This window comes from Tympanuchus pallidicinctus, unplaced genomic scaffold, assembly GCF_026119805.1.
Source record: "Tympanuchus pallidicinctus isolate F22 unplaced genomic scaffold, pur_lepc_1.0 scaffold31, whole genome shotgun sequence".
Taxonomy (NCBI): Eukaryota; Metazoa; Chordata; class Aves; order Galliformes; family Phasianidae; genus Tympanuchus; species Tympanuchus pallidicinctus.
In genome coordinates this window covers 15,657,052-15,681,127 of record NW_026294749.1, presented here as the reverse complement: position 1 = coordinate 15,681,127, position 24,076 = coordinate 15,657,052, and the positions used below count along the sequence as shown (strand labels likewise).

At 36.6% G+C, this 24,076-nt stretch overlaps 1 protein-coding gene and 1 long non-coding RNA gene across 2 annotated transcripts in view; one reads left to right on the top strand and one right to left on the bottom strand.

Annotated features, from left to right (window-relative positions):
* CNTNAP2 (contactin associated protein 2) overlaps positions 1–24,076 on the bottom strand; it is a 634,054-nt gene that overhangs the window by 158,690 nt on the left and 451,288 nt on the right. The window lies entirely within an intron of this gene.
* Positions 15,795–20,064, top strand: LOC128087816 (uncharacterized). The gene is made up of 3 exons (XR_008210029.1): positions 15,795–15,837; positions 17,871–18,037; positions 20,045–20,064. It is a non-coding gene; the product is annotated as an uncharacterized LOC128087816 (long non-coding RNA).

Below are 24,076 nucleotides of genomic sequence, written 5' to 3'. Positions count from 1 at the left end.
CACATCAGTCTTTTTTTCTCTCTGTTGTATGTTTGATTGTTCTTTATATATGGCTATCACATTAAAACTTTGCAACTTTTTGTCAACCAGTGTTGAAGAGGTGTCAAATCTCCAAGAGAGCTGAAGTACTACAATTTTTGTGAAACCTTAGCAGAAGAAGAAGGATAGAAACAAAAGTATGTTGGGGGATATGAGGGATCCGTGTTAACAGTATCATGCTTCAAAGGAAATGTGGTGAGAAAATACACCTGCAGTGCTAGCAAGATGGAGTAATAATACATGACACAATTCCATCTATTAATTTCACTGTTTACAAAACCATATGTTAATTACTATTTATCTATTCATTTATCCATCACTTTTTTGAAATCAGTCCACAAAATCCTGACTAACATTTCCTCTAAGGTGACTACCAAGGACATAGGTATACTTGGACAGTTTGGCACTAAGCTTGGATGTAGCAGAATCAAACATACAATAGATACAACGAATAGGATGTATTCTGAAAATATTTTCACTTACATTATAGGCACATACTTTCTTATTTGTGGAAATAAAAAGTGTATCCTTAAGGAAAAAAATCACCAAACATTCCTCAGCATAGTTATTATCTGGTTGATTATAAGTACTAAAAATGAATATTAGAAAGAAAGCTCGTGGCATAGAATTCCAGTGCACATACATACTGTAATTTTAGTGTTGCAAGACTAATCTGCATAGTACCACTTGTAACTCTCTTCTGGGAATTAAAACACAAAAGCTGACTCTCTTCGCTGAAAAAATCTATTTCATTTTGGCATCTAAAACCATGTCTCAGACTTTTGCTGATGCAACAGTGTTATTCAAAGGTAGGTACTTCTGCCTGAAGCATTACAAACACAGAGATACGCTCCAAAGCAATGTCTTTCTCACTTTCTTCCTCTCATTGAGTCCAGAAAGAAGCTTTGTCTCAACCTGACTGTACAAAGTCACACAATCTGCATGTGTTTGCCCTTGTCTGCACTGGCTGTACCTTCATATAGGTAACAGTGGCCCCCTGATAAGTTCCTGATTTGGCTGGTTTTCAGCTTTTCATAGACAGTGAAGAGATGATGTGCGTATGGTCTGCAAAATAAGCAGTAGCCCCTTGGGTTTACTGGAAGTGAGGGAAGCAGCTGTGCAATTTTCAGTCTTTGGCTGCAAAGTGGTGAGGCATAAGCAGAATATGGCAAGGAAATAAATAATTGAAACCCTCGGTGAGCCTAAGACTGAGGAGGAAGAAATCCCCATCATGAGCATCGTACTTTTTCAAGAGGGTGTGAGATGCAGATGCTTATCATGATTGTCTCCTCACATTCTATTGGAGGAAGACTGCAGGGTTAACCTTAGGAACCAGAGCAGCACAAAGAGTTCCAAGGGGAGAAAAGAGTATAAAGAACAACATTTTTTTTAGGTAATAATTTAGATTATTTTATTACCAAAGCTTTTCTCTAGTAGTTAATTTTGCTTGTTAGATTGTTAAAATGTACTTGTACTGAAAATAAATCCTTGCCTCCATGTATGGTATCTTTTTACTTCCAGCAAAAGTGCAAGGAATGTTTTTTGTGTAACATCTAGCTCTTCAGTAGTAATTTATTGTCATTATCACAGTACTAGCTCACTCACTCTGCAAGATAAGCTGAGTTTGGGTGCAAAGTTGCTGCCCATTTTATACCTCTGTGTGTGTTAGCTGCAAAAGGGTATTTATATTATAGGAGAAAATATAAAGCTTCTTATTCCCTTGTATGACACATAGAACTAATTAAGACAGTGTTCCTTAGCTGTAGTCGTTTTTCTCTAGCTAGCTAACTTCTTTGTGTGCTCTCTGAAAAGGAGACCACATTCATGCATCTGAAACTAAAGTTGTTACTTACAAAGATTTTCCACCATTCCTGAATCTAATGTCATTCTTTTTCATTTTTCACCTTTCTTCTTTAATTAAAGCTGTTATCATTACCTTTCTGGATAAAATTACCACCTTTGTTTTAACAGTTGGATTCCTGGGATGTCATCTACATATGAGTTTTTATTTTTTTATTTTTACTGTATACCCTTTCATTTTTCTTCCTGTCTATGCATGTTGGGCCCTTTTGCCATCTTATTTTTAAATACTAAATTAGTTCTAACATGCCCTGTTTTGATTTAACCTTTCTCTTTCCACTTACCTATTTTCCCCATCTAACCTTCATCCATTTGTATCTTTCTTTTCAAGGAAGACTCTGTGGTCAAACTATAACTTTTCACCTATTTCTGATGTACTATTTAATAACCCTGTTTTGGAACCTACATGCTACCATAGAAATTATCTTCCAATATATTGCACATGTGTTAAATTTCCACTGGGTCATTTTTTTAAGAATAGTTATTAAAAGTTTTTCTTATTTTCTGTGCAATCTATTTATTCTTCTGCACAATTGATGAGACCCACAAGAGCAACAAGATTAACGAATTGTGGAAGATTTTCTCAGCATGAAATAATTTTATCAAATTAAACATAATTTACAAGAAATTGACTTGCGGAATCAAACTCTGTAACCACAAAGTAGTTATAAAGCAGGAATGTTATTCAGCATTGCACGCATGCCAGGTGCAGGCGGAGAGGGGGGATAGCCCCTTCCTAACCTGCGTGCCAAAAGCAGGTAAACATCCTTATTTATAGGAGGAATACATGCACATTCATAGTATTTCTAAGACAAGGAGTGGTTATAACAGTTACTTCTAGGAATTCATTACAGTATTCTCTGCCCATTCTACTCCCTGAACTTCACCCCTAATTAATGTTTCTGCACATGTGCTGTGACTCCTGGTGGTTATCCCGGTGGTCGTGGAGACGAAGGCCATATGTCACCCTCACAGTGTACTTCTGACCCCAGTGTAGTTTGAAGAAGTACTCCAGCTTCAACTGGTTCAGTTTCCAGGCTGGTTTCAAGGATGTGGCACCTTGGACCAAACAGCAGGCTCCTTCAGTTACGGTTGAGGTACCTCATGTCTTTCCCGTTGAGGTACCCAGACCTTTTCCATTGCTCATGCTCAACTACTTAACACTATGCTTTAATAAACTACTAATAAACAATAAACTACTTCAACAATATACCAAATTAGCCCTTTAATTTGAAATACTTTCTTTGTTACTCAAAGGTATTGTCTACAGTATTTTCACTGCTATACTATCAGATCATGTATTTGAGATATGAATGATTAGAGCTTCAATAACAGTTTATTTAAATTAAAAAAAAAAAGATGTTTAGTATGCACGCTGTTGACAAAAACTCAAATCACTAAATCTTCTGTGCAGGCACAGCAAAATTAATCACCTCATATTCTGTCAAGAATCAGTAGAATTTCAGCCACTAATAGGCAAGGGATGAAACTAGATTGCACAGACCAAATTAATAGAAGAAATAATGAAGAATTAAAAATTACTTATAGTAACTTTTATATTGCTACAGGTATAACTGACAAAGAAGCCTAACTTCCAATATTCTGAAGTAATGAACATGCTACTGGGAATTGTAATGATTTTATTTTGTGATATGGAGTTTCTATGTTGCACTAGATGGTAGTACTAGTAGATAGTAGAAAGTAGATGGTAGTACTTTGTTTTACATTGGTTCAGGAAGGCACGCTTACTGTCTCACACTAAAGAGAGCTGTTAATAAGGAACTAATTCTTGGGCAGCTAACAGATTTCTTATTAGTTGTAGAGGTTTGCTAACTCCTCAGAAATTAAGGCATATTATAAGTGACCAAGGAGATAAGTATTAGAGCAAAAGCAAGGACGGAGTCTCCACCTCCTTCTTGACATTATATTTCAGATCCTGTAATTAAACTATTAAGCTATTTTAACATGAGGTCTTTAAAATCTGAAATTAGGTGATGCCAAAATCTGACCTCTACCTGGATTCAAATAACACCTACATTCCAAATAACTTTTTCTGGTGTTATTTTGTTTTCCTCCCACATTTCACAGTGGCACGTCCTGGGGTTACAAAGCAGTAGGATTCCAACCTATGCGTTGTTTTCTGATAGGCTTTTCTTCTGCAGTCTCATACAAAGCCCACAGGTTATTTCAGTTTAACAAAAGGGTCAATTTTTTGTCCAGGTAGAAAGAAAAGATAAATGAATATTTGATTATTCTTCCTCCTGTGCATTTTTATCCAGGCAGGCTCATGAAAATCAATTTAGAATCAAATATTACTTTCTGCTGTAATGTACCAGGAAAATTCTAAGGTTTTCATCATATGCTAAGCTTTAACAGATCTAAACACCCATGGTCATGCTGTGGCAAGTTCAAATATGGCTTGGAAAGACAGTGGGATCACACTGTCCCTCATTTGATACTGATCCCACAAATGCAAGCTTGGCTTCTGCAAATACAGAGATCCTAAAAGGGACATGAAGAAGAGCCAAAGCAGGAATTTTTAAGCTCTCTTTTTGCACACATACAGTAGTATTATTTTGTAACAATATAAAGCCAGGAGAAAAAATAAACATGTGAAAACATCCCAGATTTTTTTAAACTGTTGCATAAATACCCATGCAGGAATGGAAAAAGGGATTGTGCTTAAAAGAGATGCTGAGCAGTTATCCTTTGCCATGTGCTCACATCCAGAGGAAACTACAGCCAAATTAGTAACTTGGTCAAGACTTGAGAAATTTTTACTCTTTATCAGCTTATCCTTTTCTGCTTGTGTTCTTAGCCTGATCTACAGCTGATTAATACACTATTACTATGTTAACATAAATACATAGGTGGAATTCAGTGTGCACCTTCGATGTTTTGCCTCTTACTGCTCTCGTGAGACTACAAATTACTGTATAAGATAACTCATGGGTAAGTCTCTATAGATACATTATTATAATATTTCTCTGCTTCAAGAGAGATGTTGTCAGTACCTAATGGCATTAAAGGAAGGTGGCTAATTGTTACAAAGCTGCACACTATTAATTTTCAAACTTCACGTGCTACCATTTTCAGGGGAGCACATCGTTTAAAGGAATCACGGAGCACTTACAATAATGTAAGGACGAAAATTGCAAAAAAGATGTCTGAGACATTTACTAATTACATACAAATTATGGGTAGAACAGCTTGATAAATGCCACTGGTAAACCTCATTATTGGCTGAAAATTTACTATTGTTCAATATTACACTTATTAATAACCTTAGGTTTGCTTTACCTCTGAACTTGGTATTCCAGTCTACCAATTTCATACTAACTCCTTACAACCACCACAATTCATGCTAATAAAATCACTGCAAAATATTTCAGCAACAGTTAAAGCTCTCCAGTTTGGTCTTCCAGAGATCATTCAATGCTGTAATTTTAGATTTTCAACTTGGCTAGCATGCAAACATATACATTTCTGTATCTGCTTTCCAGATGAAGTTAATGAGTGTTCTCCAAGCTTAATTAAAACTGATGTCAAACAAGCTAGAGAATTACTGCATTTAATAAAAAAAGAAGCGCTATACATTTTTTTACTACATACAACTAATAAAAAAATATTACTGTATTAGATAAATAGAATAAAAATTGATGTTATGAATAACTTAATAATAAGATATCCTCAGAACTGTCTGAATACAACGTGAGTTATATCAAATAGTTTTCTTTTCACATAATTATAACTTCCCAAGATGAGCTGAAACTGCAGCTTATTTGTGAGATTCTGTATGTATTATATAGCTACATTTTACAGCCTGCCAATATGGACAACAAGAGTGTTTACCTATAATCAGATCATTTACTAAAGGAATTGAGATTTTGATAAAAGAAGACTCAAAGAATGTATTTCTCCCTCTATATTCTTGGAAGAAAAAGCAACTAGTGTGTGTGTTCTGGCAACGTAATCTCAAATAACGACTGGTGGGATTTGGAAACTGAGGACAAGACTATGAAAATAAGATGACAGTTGCCAAAAAATTTAACGGCTGAAGGTATCAGGAATACTTCACAAAGTATCTTCCTCAGTGTCAGAGAAAACTAGAGAAAAAAAATCTATGAAGAAAGGAAAAAAATCTGAAAACGTGCCATTGATTAAATTCAGCAAACATTAGTACAAATCTGTCTGTTTTCAACTAATTATTCTTCTACCCTTCTTTGAAGAACAAAAGGAAAAGAAGTGCATCTGCTATAAATGCAAAAAAAAAAAAAAAAAAAAAAAAAAAATTAAAGGGAAACGTCATGCATCTTTCTAACTGGATTTGAGCAATTTCTTTATTCTGATGTGAACTGAAAAACAGTATACTGAAAAACAGTATAAGGAAGAAAAAAACCTGAAAATAAGAAAATGGAAAAATGTGTGAACACGATCTTTAAATATTTATGATTCAGTGTACTATAAAAATTACTTGAACATTCTACAGTGTCTCCTTTTGGCCTTTGCCCATGTTATTGGGCTCCATAGTAATTATTATTACCATTAAAATGAACTAATTACTTCATAAATTTCCTTCATCGCAGATAATCACATTCTTGCAAAAGTGTATTTTTTTAATTTCAAAAATAGATTTTCTACTGTTGGGAATTTAGAAGTGCAAAAGTTCAAAAGCTGCTGAGCAGATTTATTAAAAAATATTTTACAAATCCTCATACTCCTTACACACAGCCCCAGAATATTTGAGGATTGGGATTTTTAATACTTTGCAAATTACTTTGCAAATCAAACCCAATCTCCTTTTTTATTATTATTATTTTTTTATCTGTAAGCTAGGAACAGAATGCTTTATATTTTTCACCCACTTCCTGTTGGATCTGGAATGTATTAATTCACACAATACAAAAAGTGCTGTATCTACTATTATCACGCGAAGCAACACTGCAGAAAATTGAGATCCTTTCAAGGTTCTATTAGATTCAAAGCCAGACATGTAACATTACAAGTCAGTAATAATGAAAACCAGAGACAGCATCATTTTATTGAATAACACGGTCTAATATAAATGCCTGCCATATAAAAACGTTTGCTATCAGTAAATGCATATGTATAACTCAGGACTTACAGACCTCAAAGCACGTTATTATACATTTATAGAAACACTGTAGAAGATAAGCTTGTCTAACAGAGCAAAAATAAATACAAGGAATAACCAGATAAACACATCTGGAGGCAATGGAGATAGAACTGGACTATATAGTATTTCAGATTATATTCCTACCACTGTGAACTTCATTATTGAATTTAGCTATATGTCTGATTATCAGATTGATTATTTTTACCCCTTAATTTCTAAACTATGCAGTTTGTGGATGAATTTAGGGTGAAAACACTGCTCCAACAAACAGTGTTACTGAAAAACAGCATCATTTCAGACTCTGGGCCTGACAGGTGGAATCAGTGAACAGTCACACAACAGTCACACAAGAGGTTCATAACGTCTTACAAAGAGACAATTTATCAGTCACAACAATCTTTTCCTCATGTAAAATTAGTTATGAATTGTTAAGAAAGAATTAAGTTTTCTCTCAAGCAGTTGCAGTAGTTTCTGCTAAAACCTCTTTCACCATGAGTCAACAAGAATTTTTTTTAAGTGTGACTGACTAGCAAAATTGTTTCAGGCATAGTAGCAGAAACTCAACTTTAAATATGTTTCAAACTTAGACAGAGATATTTCACAAAGAGCTTTTGTAATTTTGATGAGTAATTTTGATGGGTTAGGAATTTTTTTTTGCAAATGATTGTATAAAAGTGCTTCATAAAGCAAGCCTGAATGTGAGAAAGTGTGATAGAACACAGGAAACTCTGTTATCTATTTATTACTAACAATAGTTTTTAAAGAAGATATAACATCTGTGAAATTGTTTTTACAATAACTCTACCATGATAGGTAAAAAGGCAATATACTAAAATCTTACAGAAAAATAATCTGTTCTGATTGCTTGATAATAATGACTCAAATGATCATTAGTTTCAAACCAGAAATACAGAATCTGATGCAATGGGATTTGAATGCCTTTCAGAAAAAAAGTATTAACATCGACCTGATGTGGAAGTATTCAGAAGTGATTTTTAAGTACTTTTTGTTAGTATTTTTTAATCATCGGGATTTTAGGAAATAAACATCTGAAGAGTTACTGTTCAATTCAGATGAAATTCTTTCTTTGCCCTGGAGAAACAGGTCAGTTTGTAGCTTTTCTCATTCTAAAATTTAAAAAACTTTGAAGCTTATTTTACATAGCCACTGCACACAGGTAACAATAAGCTGTGGCTTTCTCTGTGCTAGAAAGACTGTGCAAAGTGCAAAGGAAAAAGGGACAACTGTCTGCATCCCCTGCAAGCACTTCATGAATTGAAGTATTCAGGTGCTAGCATCCAGGTTAAGGTTTGCAGTCACAAACAAACAGCGTTTTCTTCTTGTCAAAAGCTTCAGACATGCTACTACACACAGAGTCCTGTGAAATCCTGGGATCAGTTTGGGGCTCTGCATTTCAGAATGGGTCTTAGAGCAAGTGAAGTGCAAATCAATGATAAAGATGAAAAATCTAGAAAGTATTGGGTATAAAAAAAAAGATTGAAAGAACTGGGATTATTTATCTTAAGAAGCATTTAGAAGCTATAGGAAAAAGAGAAGAACTCTTGCCTGGGACTCAAACTTCAAGAAGGAAATTTCAGATCAGGACAACATCTATCACTAAAGATGGTGTAGTGCTGGAATATCTTGATTCTAGAAGTCCCGATGGTTAGAGGACATTTTTATTTAAAAAAAGCTGACACACACCGTCTGGAAAAATTGTGCTACAGATACAGGCCAAACTAATATATGATCAGTAGCTTTCCTGGAATTCGGATACATACTCATTATACTCCCAAGAGTTCCTTAACAGGACCCTCCCCTCTTGTGCGTGCATAGTGGGTCGTGGGATGAAGACTTTTTGTCTTCCTCGTGAAGGCTTCTGACCTTTCTTGTTGTAAACTTCTGACCTAAAGAGGGGGCATCCCCCCAGACTGGTTTCTTCTAGCCCTGTGGACATCTAATAATCTCTCTGCCAAATGTCCTTGGGCTGTTCTCAAACCCTTATCTTTATGGCCTTCATCCCCCTCACTATCCCAGACACAGTGTCTTCCATCCCTTATTTTCTAACAAGCTCTACAATCTTGCTTCTATAAACTATCTCCAACTATTCCCCTTCACTCCCTTTATTCCAAGTCACTGTGAAGCCTTCTTGCCTTTTTACTTTCACTTATGGGGCCCCTCTCACCTTTATGGGTGGATTAAGGGTTATGGATTAAATCTCCCTAATTCTCTTTTAGCACTCTGTTTCCATAAGAATCAGACTGACTCTCGCATACCGTATTCAGCTACAGGAAGGTAAGATGCAATGTAGCTTTCACTGGTAGCCTGGAAAGTCCAGGACCCATGGGGAGGAACAGACAATCAATGCTGGCTGGGAGATGAACTTCCCACCCATGCAGTCCTCCACCAGGCACACGACAGGTCAATTAGCCAACTGCAGTGGGGGTGAGATTTCACACGGTAAGGAAAACCAACAATCGTATGAGATAAATAAGTGTTCAATAAATTGACATGTTCAATAAATTTACATGGTACAGGAATGAGAATAATTGCTATGCCACCATTTCATTTTTCTGTATTGGTAGCATGAATATATTGTAAGACATCTGCATAATTACACGAATAGTAGCTATGGAACCTCAGTCATTACTGCAGTTGACATAAGAGCAGAAGAAAGGAAAAATAAAAGTTGTGCTTTCTGCTTCACATCTAACCTTGCCTTTACAGAGAGCAAAATGGACGCACATCAAGACCATTTTCCTGGCAACCAGTTCTGTGACAACACACTGGTGACTCAAAAATACTGGAGTCTGTAGCCTCCCAGCTTCCTTCAGGTTGTGCTTTGCTGGAGCAGTATCAGCATTCAGCTGTGGGGTGGGTGCAACATTTTTCCACTTTGTAGCTTGATGCTGTGCAGCTCTCACTTCAGAGGAAGGTGATTTCCGCTGCTCTAGCTCCTGTGAAAGAGTAATTACTTTGATCCATTCTTGAATCTTCAAAGACATAATAAGGAAATCCTATTAAGGAAAATACTAGTTTATCCTTCCCAGAAAATGGCAGAAATAGAGGCTATCAAAATGTGATTCTTTGTAATTTCTGGCCTTCAAACATAATTTCTGTTGTCAGAACTGTCATTTTAATTACGGTCACCTAAAAAGCAGGATGTAGACCTATATCATAGCACAAGCCATGACAACTGCACTGCAGTTTTCATTACTAATATATGAAGTTTTCCCACCATACACACAGTGTCAACTATACTTCAGCATGGTCCATTTTTACATTTACTCGAATTGCAGGAAAAACTGTAGCTACAGAACACTTAGCATATTTTCATTCTGAAAATGCTTAAGTCTTATCCCCTACCCCACACACAACCAGTGCCCACCCTGAGAGCAGACTGTTGCATGCAGTGGATGTAAACTCTCAAGGCATATATTTTTTACAGGGCTTTTGCTTTTCTGGAGAGTAGGTTGGTCATGGGGAGAGCTCTTACAGTAGACCAATAACACACTGCTGAGAGAATTCCAAGCAGAGAGTCTCAGGAAGATCGTGCAGTGGTTCACAAGACTCTTTACTCCCATCCTTTAGCTACTGACCTGCAAGAAATGCAGGCTGTATAGAAAGGCACACAATAACTTGGTCTGCTCCTTCCTCCTCAACAACCAAAGAGATCTCAGTGGGATTGCACCTCTGTTTTCAGTCCGTGGATTGAGTTCAAAATACTGAACTAGTGGTCTTTGTGTCCAAGAAGAAAGGTGTCATGGAGTTATCTAGATCAATCTATGCCTGTGGCAGGGGGACAGTAGGCTCGTGGCCCCCTGTCCCCAAAAAGTGGAAAGGGAAAAAGAGAAGGGTAGGGAGATGGGAGATGGGCTCAAAAAAACAAACAAACAAACAAAAAACAGCAGCAATGATCTAAGGAGAAAAACTTATTTTACTAACTATGATATTGGAATACAAGATAACACAGTATAATACAATCTAATTGAAATTGAGGCTAATAAATCAAATAAGAGAGCTTTCTGAAATTGAAAAGCCTGCTTTGAACTGATGGCGCAAAGCTTGAAGCACACACACACCTTCTGCCAGGCAGTGAGCGAGAGAGAGCAAGATCCCATGTCCCATGACTTCCTTCCTCCCATGACTTATCTTCCTCTCTGACCCTGAGGTCCCCTGGGATATGTAGTCCTTGTCTTCTGAGAGCCAGGGATCCAGAAAGTTTTCAGACCGTGGAACTGGAGTATTAACTCTTTAACTACCTGTGCTTTACGTGGTGTTATGATGTGGAATACCGACAGCGAAAAGTTACAAAGCCATGACAAAAGGAAATACAGCTGCCTATCCTGAAAATGATAGTTCAAGACAAAGCATTTGTGAATATAAGTAGGGAAGTTTTATATGATTTTGTCACCTTAAAATGGATCAATCTTTGCAAACCGTGACCTGTGAAAATTCCACAGCAAACACTGGGAGTGGAGATGGGGGCGAAATTCTTATGACCAGGGAACTGAGATACCAAAAGCAAATTATTTCTGGGAAGAATAGCCACTGAACAGAAGGGTATGCTGTTTTATGTAGGTAAGATTGAGTGTAAAGCAACCAAATACCTCCTTATTTAATAGGGAGACAAAAAATATCTTATTCACCCATTGGATCTCCATGTTTGAAAGCTACATCCTTTATTCAAAGACAGTGTTTAGTCTTTTACAGTTTTCTGATTGCATTTATCTACTGTTGCAGGTTGTCATAAAAAGTTAGTGATTTTTATTATTATTTTTTTTTTTTAAATCCCTGAAAAAGGTGGAAGCTATTTTGGGAGATTTCTTATAGTTTTAAATTGCATGTGAATTCTCGTATGTAAAACCCCTGACTAGCTGTGCCTGGTAATGGCTCTTTCTTTCACCTGAAGTCCTGCTACTCTCAAGTTCTCCATCTCCTACACACTTGAGGCATAGTTCTCATCTCAATTTATTGTCACTGAAAGCAATACAAGTGGCATCAGGCCTTCAGTCCACGGAACTGAAAGCTTTTCATATCAAATACACCATTATCCAAGCAATGAGCTCTAGGAGTTAGGTCTCCGGGGAAGAATGGGAAAGAAAAATACAGTTCTTGTTTCACTTTTTAGCTGAAAATCTAGCCTATAAAACTGTTATTCACACATAATGGATGATACTAGGAATGGAAGTACTTAATTTCCAAATCTGCTTGTGCCACAGGACAGGACAGAAAATAATAATAAATAAAATCATAAAAAGATAAAAGAAAGCTGGCAGCATTTTTAAGAAATAGTCCTTAGAAGAAGCTGAGAGTAGTCCTCTACCTGTAAATGAGCATATCCAGCCAGGTTGGTAGTTAACAACATTGGCACTAATAACCTCTGGCAACATGGAGGCATGCGTATGCCAGTTAGGATTCCTGCAATCATTACTGCAGAAAGAAGGAATAAGTACTGGAATTTGCACTGATGGGGGAAATGGGAGTAATAAAAGTTTTTGAGAGTAAGAAGATAAAGTTTATGGGCCTGAAAAAGTGGCAGGTTTTGAACTAAAGGTAAGCTTTTCTTCCAAATGAACTGCATCTCAAGCACAGAACTATGTAGAAATGGAAAGGAAAATGTACTTTTTCTCAGCAGTTTGAATATAACTGACCATTTTAAGGCAGAAACCACTGGAAAATTAGCTGGTGATCAGCCATGGTAAAACTGAAATAAGAAGTTGTATAAAATTTTCCAGTGGCATTTTTTGGGACCTAATCCATTGGCTTTCTACAGTACCCATCCTTAATAATGTTCCTATCATACTGGAAACATCACCCAAAAGAGTGCATTGGAAAAAGTATTCTGTAGGTACACTGAAATTAAACAGAAGACAGCCACTAGGAACAGAGTCAGTCAGCTCACAGTTTTTCAGAGGAATTATGCAATAATCATCTGTTCCCCTGAGCAAAATGAAACTTCCGTACTGTGACATAGTTGTTCAGGTTAGTAAAAATCAAAAATGATTCAGGCACACTGTAAAGGTACCTTATGAAATTGAGCAGTTGAGAAACAGAATAAAATTAAATGTTGATAAATGTAAAGCAGTGTTGAAGAGGAAAAGAATCTTAATGTGCAATAATATGCTCTGAATGAGATTAAACACTCAGGTAAGAGATACTGGTGTTGTACTAGTCCTATGACAAAATCGGTAAAGAATTTTGAGTACTAGGAAATATTGATAAATAACTGAAGGTCAAAACAGAAGACATCATTCTACTATTATATAAATGAACTTACATTTTTTAACATTATCTGCACTAATAGTGTTCAAATCAACTCTCAAATGTTACGGATATGTCAGAAAAGGCATTGAGCAAAGTTGAAGGAAGATCCAGGGACTGTAATGGTACCTTTTGAAGAAGAAATTGAATACATAATGTTGTTGAAGCTGCATTTCCCCACAGTGGAAGTGATATAAATACAGATAGAATGTTTTATTATGATAAATGCCATGGGAGATATTAATACGGACCTGTTTCTAATAAATAACACTTACATGCTGGGTCAACAAATGAAATTATCAGGTGAGAGTCAGGAAACAAAATAATATATCTTTTAAATGTAGCACATACATTTTTTTGTGTGATGATACTATGATGATACATTTGAAAAAAAAAATAAGGGAAGAAATGAGTCCTTAAAATTGTAGTAGTGAAAAGATATCTTCTCCAGTTCAATAAACCCTTGAATCACAGACTCAGGAAAGCTGGGAATAACAAAATATTTGCTACACTTCAATCTTCTCATACAGGCAGATACTACTTTTGCTAGACAGAGAATGAAAATTTGGCTGCTTGATTTGACTCAGAGCTCCATTCTTATGATTTCATGCCCTTCATACTCTCTCATGCCCTATTGTACTGAGAAAAGGAAGAAAAAAATAAACAAGATTTGCAGATATATTTCCAGGGCTTCCACCAACATAGAGGCTAGTATTACAAACTGTCTGGAATAAGAGAAACAATGGTTCAGGTTTACCAGCGCAACTCTGGGCTTTCAATCATAAACTATGATCAGGCTATGATATATTCTGTATAAAGTGTGTGTATACATGTGTGTGTGTATACAACCAGAGGTATCTTTCATATAGCTATGCCATAAACAGATGTTTTCCAAGTCACTTTCCAAGTGTTCTGCATAATATAATGATCACCTTGATGTGAGCAACACTTGAAGCCTCACTGAAAAGAAAGATGATTAATATCTTCACTTCTAGAAAAAAATAATTCAGACTCATTTGAGAGAGATGTGTGAAATCCTCTGAAGTTATTCTTATTCCTGGCTAAATACTATACATTGAGCCTTTCAAACTTTGCATATAATAACTATAACAGATTATTTTCTATTGATTTCACACTCATGATTTGGAATATCATTTAGAGTGCAGCCTTTGAAAGAAGCAGATTGGGGATCCACAACTTCTCTGGACAGCCTGTTTCAGTGCCTCTTCACCCACTGAAATCTCACCTATCTCTACTCTCTCTTAGTTTAAAATCATTCCCCCTTGTCCCATCACTATTAAACCCCGTAAGAAGACAGTCTTGCTTCTATCTGTAAGCTCCCTTTAAGCATCAGAAAGATGCACTGAAGTCTCCCCTTAGTTTCCAAGTTAAACAAGGTCAACTCCCTCAATCTTTCTCAAAGGAGAGGTTCTCCAGCCCTTTGATCATCTTTGTGGCCCTCCTCTGATCCAATAAAACAGCATCTTTCCTGTGCTAGGGGGCCCAGGACCAGGTGCCATAATCCAGATGGGGCCTCATTAGGGCAGAGCAGAAGGGGAGAATCACTTCTCTCTCCCTGCTGTTCATGACTTTTAATGCAGCACAGGGTGCAGATGGAATCCACATTATCTGATTTTTTTCCATCTTTCACACTCTCTACACCTTCTGAAAATTTATTTCAGTTTATCTGAAAGTTTATCTTGAACTGTATTTCTCAAAATTTCAACAGGAAGCAAAAGCAGTACAGGCCTAAATATTCAGTATAAAGGATTTGATATATCCAGTGATCTCAGCAAAGGGCACTTAGTTAGAATGTGCAGACTTCATTTTTTTTTTTTATGACTGTGATAAAGAACCGTTCTCTCTTCTTAAAGTTCACCTGCAGCATGCCTGAAAACTACTCCCTCGCATGCCTTGCAGTATAAGCATATATACCCAGGAAGAGTAGAAAAGATCAGAGGAAATGTAGAGATCCAAGTATCTTTCAGATATCTTGGCCCACACAGCCTGTATTTTGCGTAACAGCAATAAGGAAAATTGCCTTCTCCCAATATTCTTCACTTACAAGTCTCATTATCAGAAAAGCACATAAGACAAAAGACCAAACAGGGTACAAAAGAAAGACAATATGCCATTAATTTATTTTATTTTTTATAGAATTACTTAACTAAAGGATTAGGGAGATGGGAGCAGGACACAAATCTTAAAATTAAATGAAGACTCTTACAGATAAGAACGCTTATTTTGCTTTTAACATCTTCATGATGACTATTAGAAGGATTTTGTCCTCAATCCGAACCTGACTCACTTCTTAAACTTAATATGTATATGAGAACTGCTGAACCTCTGATTGATCACCTGAGGTGAGCAATCAGTCAGCCCTGTGAGCACAGGTGAAGGCAATTCACCTGTGCTGCTGGAAGCGGTGGAGCCTGGCTGCACCTCTCCTAGACCCATTTAAGAGCTGGCTACCAGGGGGGAAGGATCTCTTTTGGAGACCTCTCCTTTTGGAGTTTCACAGTAAGCCCAGGACAAGGGTAAGACCTTTATCTTTTCCTTTTGGTGTGATAACCTGCTTAGCCAGACTCTCTCATGTATTTCTTAATTATAACACCTGTACATTCATTGGCCATTCAGTATGTAATTAGTCCATTATATTAAACTGATCAAAATTACTTTCATCTGTGCAACATATGCTTTTGCAAGAAGATTATATCAACTGAGGAATGGCAAGCCTCGTGTTATCAGCTGAAGTTTAAGGGACTGCAAAATATGCAATTACAAGAACACTCGATGTGCAATCATACCAGATTGCATAGCTCCCAAATTCATTGCTAAGAAATGAGATAATACAGTCTGAAACATGTAAACATGTGTTAGGCCACGACCAACACTGGGATATGCACTTTACCATTCAAATTTTACACAGTATTTTCTAGAGAGCTTGTAAAAATAAAGGTTAAAAACCATGAAACTGAAGAGCTGACCTTTTAGTGTTTATTTTTTTCTCAAAGGCTTAAAAGATTCCTTGTATGAAAATAATTCTATCTCACATTCATCACAGTTGTCATGGTTTTATGATTTTTGGTCATCAGTATTCCACACCATAACATCATGTAATGCACTGGGGGTGGGGTTTGATATCTGCCGAATGTTCGTCCGTCGGAGAAGAACTACATTTCCCCAGGAGGCTTTGCGGTCAGCAAGGGGATATAACTCCAAGCAAGGTCACCTGAGCTCTTCTTCTTCACCTGCTCTTCGCTGTCTGCGCTTCGCCGCCTGCGTTTCGCCATCTGCACTTCGCCGTCTGTACTTCAGTCACTCAACTGGACTGCACTTCTCACCCCAGCATTGTGGTGAGGTCTATACAATTCAAACAGACTCTCTCTGTCTCTCTCTCTCTCTCTCTTTGTAGTTTACTAATACTATATTTAGTAAAATCATTTGTTCCACCTCAGACCAGTGCTGTTGTTTTTCAAGTATTTTGGGGTCCCCTGCTTCCCCTTTCCCAGAGGCGCGGATCCGCAGATCCCTCCGCCCTGCTGGTCACGGAACTGGGCCGGACCAGCCCATAAACCGTTGACAACAGTACAAGTCTTCATGTTGCCACATTTATCCTTGGTAAGGAACAAGACTGTACGTAATTTCTCCTGCTGTCAGTAAGTACAGATCCCAGTCTACTATGAGCATATTTAAAATCACTTATCTACAACCTGAAGCTGATGCAGGAGTGTATTTAGTAGTCAATATTCCAGCTAACTTTTCCTGAGCACATCCTTTGAACAAGTGGAACCTTGTTCCATTGCCTAATTGAAGTACTCGAAGTTCTGTTCCCCACATTTCACTTTAGCTCTGGGCTTAAAAACCGCCTACAGGCCTCTCTCTTATAAATTATAAGGCAGGGCAACAGGAAAATGGCAAATGAAACTAAGAAGAGATTGCAGATCTTATATTAAGCAGTGCTAAACTCCCACAAGCCTTCACACAGCCAGAACTATAAAAGTAAAATTAAAATTGAATCAGTTAAAACTCCGGTAACTATGATTTCAAATACGTCATGGCATTAACTACTTAAAATAGGCTTTTTCTCAGACCACGTAAGATAAAGCATTACAGTAAAGTATCAGCACAGAACAAGACTATACAGTTTGATGTCTCCTTGGTGTGTTACAGGACCTGCATTCTGCAGGATTATTCCAGTTTGCACTGAACATTTGTAATTTTCTAGAGTGTTCTGTAGAGCAATACATCTTCTGGAATCAGTATTCTGGTCTTCCTTCCAAATGACTGGTAAATCTGATTGTCCCTAGAATTGATCATGTCACAGGAGAACAATATACCTGTAATGAAACTTCAGAACAATCTCAACAGATTGTGATCTGAGTAGTAAATATGAGGGAAGAGACAAGTGGATTCTGAATTTATACCTGTTGAAGAAACCTGCCCCAACTGGAAGGCCTGCCTTAGAATATACAAGTAGGGGATTGAAGTATTGCTTTGTTTTTGTTCAAAACTTTTTCCCCCATATCTGTTAAGAAAGCTAATCATTACTCAAGGCATCTTTTCAAAGGGCTGAACAGAATTCTCCTGGTCTCATTTGTACAGGCTTGAGATGTTGCAACCCAGATCACTGATTAAGAATGCAAGAACTCTTCCACTGGATCCAAGTTCACTAGGGTTACAAGGTAGATAAGACTAGAGAAATGGAAAGATTTTGGTCCAGCTTCTTTGCTCAAGGTACTGTTCCTTATACACTGCATATAAACAGCATATTTTTAGAAAGAGCTTATTGGAAATATTGTTCTGAACAACATAAAAATAGAACTGATAACGTCAGTCAGAGAGGCACTGCTCCTAATGTGTACTGAATGGTTATACTCCAGTTGTGATTAGTGGCTCCTATCAGGAGAATGTTTCTGCACAGAGTCAATGCTAGCAACTCTAATCTGCTCAGGGAATTATACTCTTAAAATAATGTTTTGCTCACAGGTTCATTTCCTTCTGCTAACTTCTGGGTGTGCAGCTTTGATCTGCTAAGTTTTCACATTTCTCACCACAACAGTGATTCCATAGATCTGAATATCTATTTACAAATAAAGAGATGAGATCCTTTGAGATGAGAGATTACTGATTAATATAAGTGACACGTAAATATTTCAACTCCCTCACACATTCTGTTCTGTGTGCTTGTATTTCTGTGTACTGAGCCCAATCGTTTCAATAACTCAGTCCCACTTATGATTCTGCTTAAAAAAATGTGAATGTTAGTGAATATTATAGAGCCATTATAAACAGTTTTGATCACATTTCATCTTGAGGTTTCAAGGAAGAGAACTATTCCAATAAAAAAAGAAGAAAACAAAACAAAACAAAAAAAACAAACAAAAAGCATGTTTAAAGATTACCTTTAGGCATTATGAGGTCAGGATATCTGTAATATCTACATAAATTCATCTTCTTCCATCATGTTTAATTCAATTCTAGGTAGAAAAGAAGATACCTACTTTGCTCTTACACTCTTGTGAAAATGATTTTTATGATTTATTATTGTTTAAATGTATCCTCTCAAAGATTGTGTATCAAAGCCAGATAAAAAAAAAATCTTGAGCTTAATCAAAAACAAACAGGATTTTACTTCAACCCACATATAAAACTGAGTTTTTGGGAGACACTCGCAGAATACTGTCTGTTTGTGCATGCACAAGTGAGGAAAGAATTACTCTGTATAACTTCATGCATAACAGGCAAGATACAGTAATTATCTTTGCCCAAAGAATACATCTTGTTTTGTGCATAACTTTTATCTTTTACATATTCATTAAGCTATTTGTATTAACGTTGTTTTAAAATGAGTCTAGTATAATTTTGCTGATTAAAAAAAAAAAAAAAAAAAAAAGATTACTGGCTCTCATTATTGTCTAAAATCCTTGGCTAATTACTTCTTATTTAGACTAGAAGTGCAATCACTATTGTGATTATTGTGCTAACAGCCAGCACTCTTGCTTCTGCTTTTGGGGATAAATCTATGTTTATGTACTTAGCTATAACTATAATCCAAATGTCCTTGCAAATTATTGTGTAGCCTTGATCCATAGTTAAATGTTTTCAGGAAAAAAAATTATGCTGATGTGGCCTCAAAGTAAACCTGCCAGTCTCTTCAATTCATATGCAGTTTTATAGTCTACATGTAGGCAACTTCCCGTAACAGATTCCAGAGAGGAAAAAGTTAAGAAGTGAAGTTATTACCCAGAAACAATGTATGCTGTATTTTAGTGAAACAGTTACCAGCAGTCGCTAAGTTTAGTTCAGCTCTATTTCATGCCAGCTCCTGTAAGCTCTGCAACAGTTCTACTGCAGGGAAAGCTGCTGAGGGGAATCAACCACTGTCATCTCTGTGGGTCAAAATGAATTTGATTTTAGACTGTGGATTTAGGAAAGGAGATGGACAAAACCTTCTGTTCAGCAGCTCTCACCTGCTATCAGGTTCCTTATGCTCTTTTGGAAAATTAAATAAAATCACACTTGGATAAACAAAGAGGATTTTGAAGGATCAACTACACTGGCCCTTGTCTCCTTCAAATGGCTTAGCCTAATTTTTTCTTTAGATCTGTCTTACGTAAGTTAAAACAGTAAGCGAATAGTAAATTCCATCACTGTTCACAGGTTTCACAGAGTAAATTTGATACAGTATTTTTTCCTTTGTCTCCTTACCTTTTATAAATTGCTGCTTTTTTTGTCATATAGGAATTACCAAAGAATAGTGCAAATTTTCATTCATTGACAAAACAATGAATATTTTTGCAACTTACCTAACTGAAGGGACTTGACTGAGATGAGCACCAAATGCACTAGCTTCCATACTTACATCTTAAACAGGTAATGTCATACAATAACACTTCTGCTCTTGGACATTTGGCTAGGTTCATCAATGCTCTTCCAAAAAAAAATACATGTGGTGTTAAAAACATCACTAATGATTTTTCCCTGTAAAGGAAGAGCCTGATGGTAAGCTCTCAAATATATATTTAGACATGCTGATTGTATTATAGGATTTTTTAAGAAACAGAATAATCAAGTGGGCATTTCAGGATTACTGCCCAGCTGTTTGGAATATTAGATTTGCACACTGATTCAGAATATGAGGATCCTAATAACCTTAGCTATGACTACAACAACCCTATTTTTCTTTGAAGCAGCCCTTTTAAACAGTAGTACCCTGCTCTTCAAAAATAAGCAGGAATGTTTTGGAGCCATGAATAATTTGTCTCGGATATCTGAGAGCAGTGAAACTATTTGTTCAATTGAAAATCAAACAAAAAGCCTGTGAATGGAATTTCAGACTGCCTGATTAATGTAAAACTAAGTGATGTTAATAGGAATGAATGTGCTTGTAACATAGTAGCTGAGGCTAATTCACTCAATCTCTTTCCACTGACAATCTCTTCAGTTTTGGGTACCAGCTCAGGTTTTCAAGCTGAGAACTAAATTTTTCTAAAATTGACATTTTCCTAGTTATCAAGCCTTAACTGTGTTTAAATGTTTGCTTCGTTGTTCAGCTTCTCATGAACTGTCCAGTGTTCCTTCTCCTTTGTCTATCTTTAAAAATACCAGGACTGCTCCAAAAGCAATGCCTCTTTTTTTACTTTTTTTATTCTGTTGACCTAAGTTATCAGAGGCAGGTGCTGGTGATATGGTAGTAGAGACTGAACCTTGCCACCAATATTCTGTTCAATATTGCTTCCATGCAACAGATCACAGCAGAGGGGCAGTGTGACAAAATGGAATCTGACATGGAAGTATGTGTGAAGCAAAGCAGTGTAATTGAATTCCTTCATGCAAATAAAATGGCACCCACTGACACTCATGGATGCTTGCTGTACATTTATGGAAGTTGCACAGTGAATACTGACCCAATGTGGGGTGAGTGATGAGACACTGAAACTGTGGTTCAGCTTTGCTGGTGCAAATTTTTATGAGGATAATATGTAGGCTCTTGTTAATTGCTGGGGAAAACATAGAACTAAGGGTGATGACTGAAAAATAGTGTTTTGTAGCTGAGATTTTGATTTATCAAGCAGTGTTATTGAGCTCTTTGTATCTGTTGTAGTTTCCACGAACATAAGGCATTACTTTTGGGGTGCCCTACATATGTTATAATAAACCAGTCCTTCTCATGTGAAATGAGACATCTCTGAATTGCTGAAAACCACATCTGAGACAAAGGTAAGAAAATATGACTTGATCATGAAGTCACTGCAGATTTAAGTTTTTTCTATCTATAGTGAGTTCTTCAGCTTTGTTTTAATGTTTAAAATTCAGAGTTAAAAGGAATTTAATTAGCATCAATTTTATTCCCTAAAATTAGATAAAATATGGTTTTACTATAATGTGTAAAACAGACTTCAGTCCTAATGTTATTAATAAAATGGTTTGTAATGGATGCAGTGTCACTTGACCCCATAAAGTCAAAATACCTGTATGACAGCTACGAGCTGTAAGAAACCATTGCTTGGAATAAATGGCATCTAAAACCCCTGCAAAGCCTGGACACTAAGTCAGTCTCTGAAAATATGGAAAACAGACTTAGTAGATTTTATATTGTTGGTAATAACATGTAAGTTTTTAATTAATAAAATGAAATCTAGAAACTGGTCATTCTTAGGATCTTATTATCACAGTTACTCACTCCTAAGTGTGGTTAACCTATAGCACACATCCGAAAAACTTGCACAGAAAAGTCATGGCTCCATCTGTGGTAACAGGTCAGGAAGATGTCATAGTAGGCAGTACTCTTTTAATTGAACATGCAAATGCTTTTAGTCACCTTGTGCCTTAAAAACTATGAATAGAAAAACAAAGTTATGTTTCTGAACTATTGCTTGTGGAATAGTTAGTTGAAAGTAACAATAGGATGCATAAAACATAGGTCTTATAGGAAAGCTGGATTGCAATTACCAACTGAGACACACAGACACCTAAAACACCATGGATAAGGGGTTGAGACTGTATATTATCCTTTAGTTGTAGTTCAAGCTGGCAGTGGTGGAGTTACTGAGAAAAGCTAGAGGGCTCTCAAAAGGGGCTTGAGAGGGTTTGGGGCAGGTAGTTGGAGTGGTAGTACAGGTGGTATTCTCCTCTATCCCTTCAGTGGCAGAGAGGAATACTGAGAAAAAAACAGAAAAGCACATCTGATAAATACACGACTGAGGGGCTAGTACCTCTGTAGGAATTCTTTTTCTTTTTGCTGTGGGGTATAGGGCAGTTTACTTAGCATCTGTTCTTATGGTTGTAGATGGGTCCCATCTGTCTCAAAGAGGGAAATAGATTCTTACCCAGGACTTATCAGGACTTTTTGGGAGAGCTTTAAACTAGGTATGAAGGAGAATGGGGATAAAATGAGCCTTGCTTGGATATGAGGCTGGGCCAACAGTGCCAGAGTGAGGCCAAAATCTTGGCTGAAGTGCTTCTACACCAATGCACACAGCCTTCTCAACTCTGCCTTTTTGTTCTGCCAGTTAACTATGGATCATGCAGTAAATGCTCTGTCATTTAGGGAAAACTAGACATTCTACTGACTCACTCTACTCAGTCATTTGATCCATAAGATCCATAAACTGCTGTAAGACCTATGCAAGGGAGGCAGTCCTTCCTAGAACTACTGACTGTCTTGTGTCCTTTAGTTTTCATGGAATTTTAACTGATAGTCTTTGCTCAGGTAGACAGCAACGTGAGCTTCTTGATGAGTGGAAAATTCAGTGGCATTTCACTGGAACCCTCCAACTCCTACTAACTCAGATTGCTTTTTGTGTGAGACATGTCTTGGAAACATATTGTGAAACACATGCCAATGCACTTTGTCTCAGGATGGTCTCAGGTTTCTTTAGATTTGCAATTAATACCATGGTATGGGAGTGTCTGAATACACTCAATTAAAAGTTGCCCATGTAAAGCAAAAAAAAAACAACAAAATCAGACCCTTGTGAAATCACATCCAAACAATAAGTAAGACGTGATGTAAGACTTCTCCTATTTAATATTTTAGGGAGTAATCAGTTTTGAATAAAAACTGATTTTGTGATGGACTGTGAATACAGAAAAATATTCCTGTTGTGTTTATCCAGTAGTGTCAGTGAAAATTTCTATGTAACAATTCCTAGGTAGTGTTTTACACGTATAGAACAAATTGTACACTGTATTCCCAGAAGCCTCAACAGTCCAGCTGTCATCTATCATTTTTTCTTCCATGCAAAACTTCTTGAGAACTAAAGATTCACAAATGGGAAGGGGATTATTCAGTGGAACTCAAATTATCAAATTATACTCAATAGAATACAATAATCAATTAAATCAAGTTTTTCTTGGCAAATGTAGAACTTGGTAACAGTATTAATATATACTTGGTAACAGTATTAATATATACTTTTATGTACTTCAGTGGAAAATTTGACAATAGAAGAAATTGCATTTCTTAAGATTTGTTTCATATATTTGACAGTTTCCAAGTTTTTATTTCCTATTATCAAGGAGGATGAGCTGTGAGAGATGGTTTGCCAGTCCCTCATTCTACCAATGCAGATGTACTGGAGATTCAAAAACAAAGAAAACAACACTTCTAAACTGAAATATAGGAAAACTTGCTTCACGAAGTATTTTTTTCATGATTACAAGTCTTTTTCATACTGAGACTAAAAATGATGAAGCCAGTTGCACAGATGGAGCTAGGCATTTTAAGTCAACCCAAAACTGATGTTGTTTGCAAGAACAAAGTCAAACCCT